The sequence below is a fragment of the Alligator sinensis genome, unplaced genomic scaffold (assembly GCF_000455745.1).
Source record: "Alligator sinensis unplaced genomic scaffold, ASM45574v1 scaffold1139_1, whole genome shotgun sequence".
In the NCBI taxonomy this organism is placed as follows: Eukaryota; Metazoa; Chordata; order Crocodylia; family Alligatoridae; genus Alligator; species Alligator sinensis.
The window spans coordinates 208,718-221,441 of NW_005842413.1; the positions used below are offsets into that span (position 1 = coordinate 208,718).

Consider the following 12,724-nt stretch of genomic DNA (forward strand, 5'->3'; position numbering starts at 1 on the left):
GCCCAAGCCCCAGGGAGAAGCCGACGCGGGGGAGGGAGACAGGCAGCCAATCAGCGTCGGGTGTGGGAGCACGCGGGGCGGGGCCCACTACCCCCTGAGCGGCCCGCAGCTACCTCACCCGCCCCTCGGCGTGACGTCAGTGCTGTTATGTCATTGCCACCCCAAGCACCCACTCAAGGGCCCGCCCTGTTTCTAGGGGAGCCCAACGTGGAGACCAGACCCGAGGCAAAGCTCAGGGCTGCCGGTTTCTCAGGCTGGCTTGGATCGCCTGTTCCCAGGGCAGGGAGACCCACAGGTGGGAGGAGGGCAGGGCCCCCCATGCATCCAAGGAGTCCTTTCAAGAGCTCCGGCTGAGGAACCGGCACCGCCGTCAGCACCTGGAAACCGGGGGAGCTGTGCAGGATGCGAGGCTGTGGGGATGGCGCTGCTCCAGCCTGCCCTCTTTAAGCAGGAACACATGTTCAGTGCTTGGGGCTGCCAGCACTTTGCTAGCGGCCAGTTTTAGCCTCTGGCTCCTCACGGCCTCCTCCAGCTGTACAAACACCCTTGTGTCCCTATGCGGACTAGAAGCAGCCAACTGAGCACTCCTTCCTTCTCCTGCTCAGCTGGCTGCAGCATGGCCTTTTCCTTGCTGCCTCCAGGCAATGCTGGTTGAAGCCATACGTTGCCGGCAAACTTCTTGCGCACTCTAACCGCGCTTTCAGCAGCGTGAGATGCCTGCACAGCAAGCAGTTGGTTTTCCATGGAGATGATTCCTTCGCAGCTGAACGTGCCTGACCAAAGCGCAATGGATGTTGGATGGATGTCACGAGTGGAGGGGAAAGCTGGTTACAGGAGAGTGCCTCGAACAGTGAGCAAATTCTTCCTAAAAATATGCGTTTGGTTCCCAGATGAGTGTGTAGATTGCTGCTCTGTTCCCAGATGAGCAAGCCTGCATTTTCATCTGACGTTCATATTAGTCGTGACCAAGAGGCCGTTCATCTATATTGTAGTGGTGGAGATAAAGATACAGCACCTTGTGTAACAAAACATGTTCAGTATCTTTAGTCTAAAGTAGGGCTGTCCAGCTTCTCAGCCCTTGGGGGCCACACCTGTACACCATTTGGGCCACAAGCACGAGCTCAAATTTTACCCTGCTGTAGCATAATTTCACCCCCCGACTCCCACCGCTGTAATGCATGCCTTTACAGGCAGCCCCCCTGCAACATTGTGCCACACAGGCATGATCCTACATGCACCGCTGTACTCGGCCCACAAAGTTCCCTCCACTTTCTCTCAGGGCCACATTTACAGTCCCATGATGTCTGTTGGTTCCAGCTGTTTTTCTCCCTTTTTCCTTGGAGCTCAAAAAAGCAAGAGTTGTGCTAGAATTACATTCTGTCCAGACTAATTTGGATTTGGGTAGTGATAATTAACCCAGGATGAGTTTGACATTAGTGCAGCTAGTGCTTCCAGCACCTGAACTAGCTTATTCAGACCTAGCTCCAGCATCTGCACTGCATTGCATGTAGACATACTCTTACACGCAGAGCTGTACATACATCTCTCTCTCTCTCTCACTGAGGCCAGATCCGTCTTCCTCACTAGAATCTGCTTCTGATGGATTGCTATGGGGAAAGCAGCGAACTTTTAATCTCCTGAAGAGTCATTGGCCTCTGTTGGCTGACCTTAATCTGCAAGACTTTATCCAACTGAGCACCTATAAACTGGTACCCTGGGATTCCTTGTTAATATTCTTGTACTTCAGAAATGCAAAATTATCCTCAGTTCCTCTGCCTGCTCAAGGAAAGCCTAGTCTTTTCTTCTTTTCAGCTATTAACTACCCTAGCTAGCTCAAACTGAGGGCTGGCTCCATATTCACCATCTTAACCATGTTGTATTGAACCACATAAAGCTTCCTCTTTTTCTTTTGCATTGAGTTGGACAATCCCACCTCTCCTGTCTGGGGGTCAGTGGGTTACAAGTGGGTTAACTGCTGTCAACACTTACTCTTACCCAAGTTCTTTTCAACTACCTAAATTCTACGTGCAGGTGGTTGACTTGTGCTGTTGTTCATAACTCCCTGGTTTTATTTGCCAAGATGACATTGGCTATTTCCATCCTTTCTGTAAGCTCCTGTCTTTTACCAAGTATTAGGTTGGCCAAAGATTTTATGGTTTCACCCTGGGAAACGTCCCTAAGTCTAGACTAGAATCTTGCCACTCTAGGCTGGGAGCATTGTAGAACACTAGAAGTGTTGCCCCAGGAAACAAAGAAAATCCCACCTCATAGATTACATAGAAGTTAGGGTTGGAAGGGACCTATTAGATCCTCGAATCCAACCCCCTGCCCTGGGCAGAAAAGAGTGCCGGAGTCAAATGACTCCAGCCAGGTGTTTGTCCAATCTCCTCTTAAATACCTTCAAGGAAGGGCATAGCACCACCTCCCTTGAAAGTGTATTCCATATGTTGGCAACCCTCACTGTAAAGAAATTTTCCCTAAATTTGCTCCCCTTCAGTTCGTGGTCATTGTTTCTAGAAAAGCAGGTTTGTCCAGAATTTGAACCTGGGACCTCTCACACCCTAAGCAAGAAGCATACCCCTAGACCAATACATTAGTACCGTGATCATCCTCTATCCTGTCAAGCAGGCTAACACCCTTGGGCTGGTGGAATACCAACATGAAGTAATCATTCAGGAGTTTGGTTTTCTCCTGAGTGGCAGTTATCAGCCATCCCATTTCATTCATCAGGAACCCTATGCTTCCCTCAAAATGAGCATCTTTGTCAAGGACTACCTTCAGCTGCTAAGGTATGCAAAATATTCACCTATAGCATCTGCATTGGCTGGGAATTGAACCCAGGTCTCCTATATAGCAAGCAGGAATTCTACCATTGAACCACCAGTGCTCAACAGTCCCCCCTACTCCCCTACAAATAATTCTTTGTCCCATTCTGGGAAATTTCTAAATGTTGCTTTTATTTATTTTTGTGACATCTTCAGCTTATATTATTTCTGTGAGGTCTACAGTTGTTTCTGTTCTTCTTGCACTTCCTTTTGGGCATCTTTGATGTGACCCATATTTGCAATGGTAGCTCCACACTGCTTCTGCTCTTTTGTCCCTAAAAGCAGCTGAACTCCTTCTTAGACTTGCGAATGAATGTCAGCTGTCACCTTCACCTGACAAGACCAGTCCCAAGGGCAGCAGTTCCTCCCCCAACCCGGTCAGTGGCCAAATGAATTCAGCCTCTCACTTCAGCTTTTCAGCATACTCCCTTTTGCTGTCTTGCCTCCCACACTTTGATGTAATTGTTATAGCACATAGGGAGCCTGTCCCAGTCTTGGAATCATCATGACAGTGCTGTCCACAGACTCACTTTACTTGCTTTCCCAGACCCTTGTCACCAGATCCTCAGTTCACTGACAAAATTACTTTATTCAGTGCCTCACTCTGTTCATGCTCTGCTGGCAATAAACTTGCCCTTTTTGCACAAATCCTGGCCCTACCAGCCCTAATAACCCTAAGGCACCAATTGTGGCCCTCTTGGCCCTAATCTTGACCTCTGGCATCTCCCATAGCCACACCTGTGCCTCACAGGTCTTACTCTAATCCAGTTTAGCTACTTAGACATCACCCTCTTAGCCTCAGTCCCCTTGCTGTCTCTGCCCTCTGGGCTCCTGGCCTTTGCATGACTCAAGCACAAAGTGCTCCTCAGACACAACCCCCACCCCCGAATGACCTCCACACCACCCCTATAACCTGGTCCTCCAGTTAAACTACAATCATAAACCCATCCGCATATAACGTAAGCTTGTACCCCACCTCAGGTTTCTGTGTGCTGCAAGCCTCACTCTAGGCTCCCAGCTTCACTGCAGCGACTTCTGCAGGCAGGGGCTCCTCTCCAATCTGGGGATCAGGGTCTGACTGACTGCTCTGGCCCTCAGCAGAGCTTTTATCTCTTTTATGTACAGTGGGTTAGCAGCTTATTCAGATACACCTGTTCTATATTGAACCAGGTTAAGAATTGTTGAGGTCAGTGGATGCCTTGGAACTTGAGCCCATTTTGAAGAGGGAGGCCAGTGATTTCAGAGCAGACAGTTGGTTCCCTCTCATTTTTTCAAAACTGCAAAGCCACACCATTTTGGCAATGGTGGGTGGTGTCCCCATGTGCTCAAAAGGATGTAAATGTATTTTGCCAGAGGTAGTAATAGAAAGCAGTTCAAGCACATTCCTAGGAGAAACATGTGAACACAATCTAGTGGGGAGCACTAGCTAGCTTCCCCTTATTGTGGGAATTCTGCAAGTCGTATTGTATGTCCTTCAGTGTTGTGAGCTACCTTCTAGCAACTTCACTGTTCAAGTGTGCCTATGCTTGTTAACAAACTGGACAAGAGTACGTAGTATTATGCAACTGAGCCAAATCTTTTGTCTCCGCACAAGGCAATAACCCACTTCTGGAGTCCAGTCTCTTGTTTGGCAACTCCATACAACACACTGCATAGTGAATTCTGCCAGATTTTTTATTCTTTCAGCCGTTAATTCTGTCAGTCATTTAATTCCCTGCACTGGGAGCTCCTGTAGAGTAGGATACTTTGCACATGCCATGGATATGCCATACAGTGGGAAAAATCCCAGAACAAACTTTATGACTGATGCAGAGCTTCATGTCATTCTAGGCAACCTAAAGTAGCTGTGACTGCAACCCATGGTAACTGACACCACAAATTAAAATTCAGTGCTGCTTTATTGTAAAGATGTGGACAAATGTCACCTCTGACAGATCTGTATGATCTGTTTGAGGGAGGTCTTCGTAACATTTGTAACAGATTTGTCAGTGAAAACTTGCCCAATAACGAATTCCTGACTAGTATAAAATTAACTATGGTATGTGCTCTCTCTCATAATTTTATCAGGTGGTAAATGTTTAGTGTGTGAACAAATCAGTTCCATAAATACATTAATTCAAATAGTACATTTGAATAAAGTGATTCAGCTGTTTCCCTCAATGGCATACTGTGAATCTGGAATTATACATATTAAAACAGACATGAGTTGCAGTAAACCAAAAAGAGTTATTTTAAAAGCAGTACAAAGTTGGACAGGATCCTCAGCCTTGGTTAAGTCTCATTTGTGCCAATTTGTTAAGTTCTTTAACAAGATAACAGGAGACTCCCCCAGAGCAAAGGAGTCCTTATCAAGCAAAGCCACTTGTCTCTAAGGGCCATTCCAGAAAGGAAAAGAGTATATTAGGAGCAAGAGGAGCTAGAATCAATGTTCAGTAGCCTCTCTAGTCAAGGCTGGTGGAATGATCCTTCAGTAAGGGAAGAAAAAGAAGATAAAACAGAAGGAGAAAGGAAGGGAGGGGCTTCATACCCACAGAACTAGAGGATGACCATCCCCTCCCTCCTTTCCCATCCCCCAACACATGTAAAACCATACCATCGCTGATTGAGTTTAGTACAACCATAATGATTTAAGTTGGAGTTTGTCTAGAAAAGGACAGGAAAACTTAAGTAAGGATGTCAGGACTTGGGCCCATGCAAAACTATGCTCTTTCTTAGATCCTCAGTTCTGAAGTCCGTGCGGATATGGACTGGGCATGCCAACAACATGGACATAAATGGCTTATTTGAAAGATTGCTTCAAAAAGAAGAATGGTGGTTAGAATTGATTGACTCACATAGTGAATTAGAGCCCCACTGAAAGATAGGCTGATCTTTTTTAATCATATAAACAAACTTGCAGCCTTGTCCAGGCAGGGTGCATGCTTCCTCTGCATGTGAAAAGCCCACTCAGCCCCACCCCCTGACATGCAGCCAAAAGAAAAAAATGCCCCTTTTTCTCCAGATGATCGACCACTTTTACAGGAGGAGGATACTCCAGCATCTATTCCTGGATCTGTCTAAATAGCATTCTTTGTACTCCCAGTTGCTTAACACCCACACACTGTTCTTTCCAACACATGTTGCATAACATCTCAAAAAAGCCTAACTCAATGTGATTGTGTTCTTTCTTGGGCCAGCTTTCACAGTTGTGACTAGATGGGGGCCAAACCAAAGGCACAAGAAGTTTGAGCTTAAGAGACGTTTTTTTTTAATTAAATTGAGAGCTAGTGCCAAGAGAGTCATTAGCAGTAAATTGCTACAAGGTTTTGGGTTGTTTTTTTTTAATCCTTAGAGAAGAGAACTACAATCTGTGGATAATGCAGATGTCCTGGACACCTTTCCAGCATCATTACCTTTTTATTGATATCCCACCATCATGAGAAATAAATTAAATGGAGTCACACAGTAGTTGTTTTGGGAAAGGCAGATGCTTTCTCCTCATTTTCTACACAGCAATTTGTACTGATTTAACTAAGTCAGTTTAAAAACACACCTTCAGTTAAAGCAAGCAAGTCTCTATATAGACAAGGCCTTATCTAGATATTTTCCTTTGCTTTTGTCCTATACTTTTTGTTACTTTCAGCACTCTAACCTTCACATTCTATCCTTGAAACTCTCTTTAGAAAACATTTAGGCCAAGCTCAAACCATCCTTACTGAATTCAGATTATTTTATACTTTCAATAGGGCACTCTTCATAATGCACTCTTTTTTCTGTTCTTTTATTCAGGTCAGGAGCTTATGTTTAAAGGTCTGAAAAACTCAAGCTGTTTTGAGAAAGTGGAAAGGTGATTTCCCTTCCCATTTAAGGAAAGCTAACTTCTTTGATTATGAAAATGATCCTGAAAGCCATGAGTAAAAACTCTTTTAGGAATCTTCCTCAAATAGGAAGGGAAATCACCTTCCCGCTGTCTCAAACTAAACCAGGAGATCTGTATCAACAAAAACCACACATGGTTAGAAAGATTAAGATTTGTGCAAGACATTTAGAAAGTCAACATTATGAGTTAGAAACAAATGCAGGGAGACTGAGGATTTCCTATTCAAGGTCCATAAAGGGTCAGCATTAAGCTTATTCCTGTTTGTGCTAGTCCTAAAAACACTCTCCAAGAAGGTTATCAGAAAAATACCCCCATGCATGATGTTTGAGGTGCTGTAGTCTTGACAGCAGAAACCAGAGAACAGCTAGAGTGATTTTGACACATGAAAGCACATCCTGGAAAAGTACAGTCTATGTATCACCAGGGAAAAACCAAATAACATCATGCAGGGTTTCAGACAATAACAAGGGGAAATGTACCTTTATACTGGATGACTTGCATGTATCATCTGTGTTCAAGTTAAAATATCCAGGGTCCATTTTGCAAGAAAATGGGGGCAGAGAGAGAATGAAAGATTAAGAGTAGGATGAATAAAGCAAGCATGAAATGGAGGGAAGTGAGTGGAGTGGTTTGTGATGGAAAACTGCCAGTTCATCTGAAGAGAAGCATCTGCACAACAGTGATAGGGCCTGTGTGCTGTTGTATGGATCAGTGATAGGCAATGAAGAATCAACAGCAGTTCAAAATGAGAGTTACCAAGCTGAGGATACTGATGTGGATTTGTAGATTTTGCAAAGACACACTTTAGTTTATTTTCAAAAGCAGATTTTTAGTCTCTTGGGTTGATTTTACTTACTAACCTTGACAAAAACCTGCTTTTGAAGGGACGTACAACGTTTAGGAACAACCATCGTTTACTTCTTTTTATCTTTTTTTATATCAGGGTAACAGTTCTGCAGCGTTTTGTGGACAGGCTACTATGCAAAGCCCCAATAAATGTAATGGGGTTCCGTGGAGACTTGGATGGAGCAAGCTCATGGCCAGACTCAATCCTAAAACATGACTAGTTCTTTATTCTTACTTCAAGATCAGACCCCCTGTGTCTGCATTCCAATATTTGGGGGTTTTATATTCACAAGTGTTTTTTAAGTCTTAGCTGTAGCATAGGATGAAAGATCCCTGTTCTAAGAAACTTAGAAACTAACTAGCTGCATGGGGAAAGAACAAAATGGGAGTACAGTATAATCAAACAAATGCCTGAAATAAGCAAACTGAAAAAGTAGTTGTTCCCCCCTTCAGTCTCAGAGGTGTTGCTCAAAATGATAAGAGGTTAACAGTTAGATAATTCATAACTTTCTAAAATGATCAGTTTCCCTTTAAAGAAATCAACATTTTTTAAGAATTCATTTTCTGTTTAGAGTTGCAGATTAAAGATTTCCTATACAGCTAAAAAACTGTTGACCACAGATGTGTCTGCGGTATAACAATTGTTCTACAGGAAGTAAGAGTAATAAAAAAATGAGGACATTTTGTAAGTGTGGGGTGAAATTCTGGCCCTGCTGAAATCTATGGCAACTCTCCACCAACTTCACTAGGGCCAGGATTAAACCCAATGCACTAATGAAGAAACAATATTTCATATGAAATGTGAAGAGATACTGTGTTCACTTGAAATACAGCCAGGTGGAGTTCAGCGTGGAAGAAAAGCACAAACATGAATATCTGAAGACCCTTTACACAGGAAGAATCTTGAAATCAAGAGGAATTCTCCAGAACACTTGTGAAGGAGAAGAATGATCTCAGCTCGGCACAGACTTCTTAAACACTTTCATAGACCACAATGGGATTGTCATAAAACTATGTTGAACAAGCTTATTTTTGCCAAGGCTGGGAAAAAAAATCAGTGTTTCAAACTCCATGAGAGCTTCTCTTAAAAAATAAAATAATAATAAAAAAGCAATTCAGCCCCAAACCCAAATTTCTACAATTTATTCCAACTGCAGCCTGCCTGAGCTAGATGTTAGAACTCAGTGGCAGAACATTTTCAATTTGTTCCCCCCTTGTCCACCTTTCACTTTGAGGTAGAGAACTTTTAGTAATTTTTTTTCAAAAGGAATTTGCTTAAGGATTCCTTTTGGTCCCATCTACACTGAAAATATCTGCACCTCTGCAACAATTCACTAACCCCAACAAAGACAGAATTCACTGGAATAGAATAGAGTATACAGCGATGCATCATCTTTTGGCATGGTCCAGGAGGAAGGTGCATTAGAGTAACCTTCAATTTACATTGTTCCAGCATATCTACATGAAGGGATGTAGCATCAGCCCCTGATTCTACCTTCTGTTACAAATTTTAAAATCTCATTGAATACACCTATTAAAAATTTTAAAATCTCACTGCAAATATCTATTGGAGTAAATGGATGCCAGGATTCATAGAATCCTGGAAAAACAGGGCTGGAAGGGACCTCAGGAAGTTATCTAGTCCAACCTCCTCCTCAAGGCAGAATCCTCCCTGCATAAACCATCTCCAACAAGCATTTTCCAACCTGCTCTTAAAAACTTCCAAGGATAGAGATTCCACAACTTCTCTGGGTAGCCTCTTTCAATGAACAAGTTCTTCCTAATATCCAGCCTATATTTTCTTTGCTGCAACTTACTCTTATCTAACATCCATTAAATCTTCCCTTTTCCAGACTAAATAATTCCAGTTCTACCAAACTCACCTTGTAAGTTGTGTTTCTTAGATTCGTAATCATTTTTGTTGCTCTCTGCTGGATGCTTTCTAATTTCAACCACATCTTTCTTGAAATGAGGCGCCCAAAACTGGACATGGTACACTAAGTGAAACCCCACCAGTGCGAAATACAATGGAAGAAAAACTTCCCTTGATGTGCAGGTGATACTCCTGTTAATACAGCCCAGTAGGTGATTGGCCTTTTGTTTGTCTTGGTTTTTTGCAACAAGAGTACGCAGTTGTTTTACATTGATTTTAACAGTCACTATATCCCCCGCCCCTTGGGTCCTTCTCTGCAGTACTGCAGTCCAACCAGTCATCCCTGTCTTGTATTTGTACATGCAATTAATCCATCCTAAGTGCAGGGCTTTGCATGTGTCCTCATTGCATGTTACGTGATTAATTTTGGACCATTACTCCAGTTTGTCCAGATCATTCATTCTGTATCTTAACCCAAACTCTTAACTTCAATCATCTGCAAATTTGCCTTGGTCTTTGTCAATTCATGCCTTGGTCTTCCTGATTTTCTCTCTACATGCCCACATAATACTCTTATCTAGTGCAATACTCCATAGTCACATGTCTGAGTTTCCACTTTTTCTAAGATTTCTTTTTTTCATTTAAGCTCATTGAAGAGATCACTGTTCAAGCAAGGCTGGTCTCTTGTGGCACTTCCTCTATTGTCTTCACATTGGGATAACCGGCCTTTGCACCCTTAAAATGGCTTCTGTGAAGTACAGCCAGCTCTCCTGGATGCTCTTTTCCCCACTCAGACTCACCTCCTTTGGGATCCTAATTGCTGGTTCCCTGAATATGTTACAGTCTTTTTTTCTGAAGTCCAGTGCCTTTAGTCTCTTACCTTCCTTTCCTTTGGATCTTGAACATTATCATTTTATGATCATTGTTACCCATTGGTGGTCTATAGCAACGGCCAGCAATATTTACAAGCCATGGCCCAGAACAACCTAGCTCCAGCCCCGTGAGGGCCAAGTGGCACCAGCAGCGGGGGGATTCCCCTACACCCACACCAGGGCCAAACAATTTGAGGCTGTGCCCTCGCTGCTATAGCTTCTCTATACTCCCCAGCTGCAGCAAGGGCACAGTTCCCAGCCAGTTAGAAGCCATGCTGGGTCTGGGCAGCTGGAATTTGCATCTGTACCACTGCTACTTCACTCTGCCCCCCAACTGTGGTGTGGACACAGCTAGAAGCTGCCTGGGCCATGGATTCTGGCTGGATTCTGGGCCCATGCTGCACTCAGGGTGGGAGGAGGGAAATGGAGCAGGGAGAAGTGGTGGTTGCATGGCACAACTGGAAGTTGCCTGGCTCTGGCACAAGCACAGGCATGGGCACAAGCAAAGCCCTTCAGCTCCACAGGCTCCATGAGCCATATCCAGTCTGTGGGCCATATGTTGCCAATCTGTGGTCTACAGCAGCTACCCAACCACAACCTGACCCTTGCTAGTCTCCTCTCTTATCTTGATCTAGAAGCTTTCAACAGGCCTACCTCCCATTTTGTACAGGACCTGGGATCAAGAGTACATCTCTATATAAGAGCAACACCACACTTTCTCTTTTTTACCCTTGCCTGTTCTTCCAGAACAAGTTATACTCACCCATGAGTATTCCCATCATGTGAACTATTCCACCAAGTTACCACAATCACATCATACTTCCATGATTGTACAAGGGCTTGCAGTTCTTATTTTCCATGGGTCTAACATTAAATGTATAAACATCTTAGCTAACTAGGTGATTGCGCTAAATTTGCTTTGAGAACTTTGTTAAGGCTCCCCTTATTGTCTCCTCTCTCTCGTTTTTTTTCCAGGACACCTGGCTCTTTACTTACCATCAGGCTTTTGTCTCCTTCCACCATTAAACTTCATTTAAAGCCCTCTTCACCAGGCTAGTAAACCTGTATGTGAAGATGTTCTTCCTACTCTTTGTCAGGTGGATCCCATTGCTTCTGCATCCTTCTTGGAACACCACTTCCCAGTCAAAGAAGAAAGTGGGGCCAAGTTCATCACTTAATACAATTTCTTTGATTTGTGAGAGAGAACAGAATCATACACTTGTGCCTAGGAAAATGCTAGATACTTAAATCTAGGAAAATGCTAGATCAGACCTTAGGTCCCTCTTGGTACAATATTCTGTCTCAAATAGTGGTCAGTATCAGATGCAGATGGTTAGAGACAGATGTAACCTGTCTCTACATTTGATCTCATTCTAATCTCAAAATCTTGAAACAGGAGCTTCAATATTCCTTCCCAAATTCCTTAGCATTTGCTTGTATGACAAATCAGGATATTCTTGTTTTGCATGGAAGTGGCTGACTCCTTTGTGAAACCTTGTTACATTTTTAGCGCCAATAACATCCTGTATCAATGAGTTCCTTAGTCCAGTTATCAGCTGTCTGAAAAAAATATATATCCGATTTTACCAGCTTTGAATTTCCAACCTTTACATTATGTTGAATACCCCTTTGTTTTTAGGTCATGAAGCTTGTGGGGGAAAAGGCCTCATGCCACCTTCACTATAGTAATAAGCCATTATAAGGCAAAGCTGAGAGAAGCATCTTTTATTTTTGCCCAGCGCTTCCTATTATAAAGCTATTTTCAGTTGCTTATAACTGCTAAACTTTTAACCATTTACATGGAATTTTGGATACTTGACTCTAGCTGATTTTTGTTTTATTTACCAGCATCATCCTTTTTAACACTTCAGGTATTTCAAGTTTAGGGGGAACAGCTCTAAAAATGCTAAAGTTCTTTAAGTGAGATACTCAGTGCCTCCAGGCTTTGGAGTAGGAACTTGTACTTAGGGAGGGAGGGTGAGAGTATGCATGTCAGCAACCAATTTTTTGCCATTGCTAGGAAAATTGTCCCAAATTTCACTAACTGACAAAACTAAAAAAGAAAAGAAAAAAGAAAAATCTCATTTGACCTATGCTTAGTAGAAACATATTAAAGTCCCCTGAATTCTCTGCACATTTTACCTGTACTGGGCCTGTTCCTTCTGATTGTTGCATGGGCTGAGCTGGACTTGCTCTTGCTGGACTTGGGAGTGATGTGGAGTTGTCTTGGACAGGAGCTGAGAAAAACATTTATCTCCTAAGGTGGCAGCATCAGGATGCTGCTACTGCTGGTGCCTAGACACAAAGAGAAAGGGAAAGCCTCCTAACTACAACAGAGAAACAGAAGCTTAAGTGGACTGACCCCCAGTCTACCCCTCCCACTGCACTGTCCCTGTAGTAGCTCCAGCTTCAGCAACCAGAAGGGCAGAGTGCCACCAGTGACATGTGA

At 43.4% G+C, this 12,724-nt stretch overlaps 1 long non-coding RNA gene and 1 other non-coding gene across 2 annotated transcripts in view; one reads left to right on the plus strand and one right to left on the minus strand.

Annotated features, from left to right (window-relative positions):
* Nucleotides 1-35: 35 nt before the first annotated feature.
* Nucleotides 36-12,724, plus strand: part of LOC102380267 — a 62,736-nt gene continuing 50,047 nt past the window's right edge. The window contains exon 1 of the long non-coding RNA XR_003095599.1: nucleotides 36-850. This is a non-coding gene — a long non-coding RNA (uncharacterized LOC102380267). The remainder of the gene's footprint in view (nucleotides 851-12,724) is intronic.
* Nucleotides 2,817-2,887, minus strand: TRNAS-GCU. The gene has a single exon. It is a non-coding gene; the product is annotated as a tRNA-Ser (tRNA).